Source organism: Physeter macrocephalus, chromosome 18 (genome assembly GCF_002837175.3).
Source record: "Physeter macrocephalus isolate SW-GA chromosome 18, ASM283717v5, whole genome shotgun sequence".
Taxonomy (NCBI): Eukaryota; Metazoa; Chordata; class Mammalia; order Artiodactyla; family Physeteridae; genus Physeter; species Physeter macrocephalus.
Genome location: NC_041231.1, coordinates 84,125,208 through 84,125,692, shown reverse-complemented (window position 1 = coordinate 84,125,692; position 485 = coordinate 84,125,208).

Genomic DNA, 485 nt, shown 5'->3' with positions numbered 1-485 from the left:
CCTGTGCCAGAGCCCCTGGATCAGCTGCTCCTTTAACCCCGTCCTGTCTGCGCGAAGGGCAGACGCCCTCGGACGACCTACACGCAGGGGCGGGGCCAAGTCCAAAGCTGAACCCCAGGAGCTGTGCGAACAAGGAGGAGAGGGGGAGGTTTTTCCCAGCAGCCTCAGAAGCAGCGGATTAAAGCTCCACAATCAACTTGAAGTGCCCTGCATCTGTGGAAAACCTGAATAGACAGCGAAATATCCCAAGTTGAGGAGGTGGACTTTGGGAGCAAGATATACTATTATTTTCCCCTTTTTTCTTTTTGTGAGTGTGTGTGTGTGTGTGTGTGCTGCTGTGTGAGATTTTGTCTATATAGCTTTGTTTTCACCATTTGTCCTAGGGTTAGACCGACCCGTTTTTTGTTTTTTTTGTTGTTGTTGTTGTTGTTATTTAATAGAAATTTTTCTTCTTAATAATTATTTTTTATTTAAATAACTATATT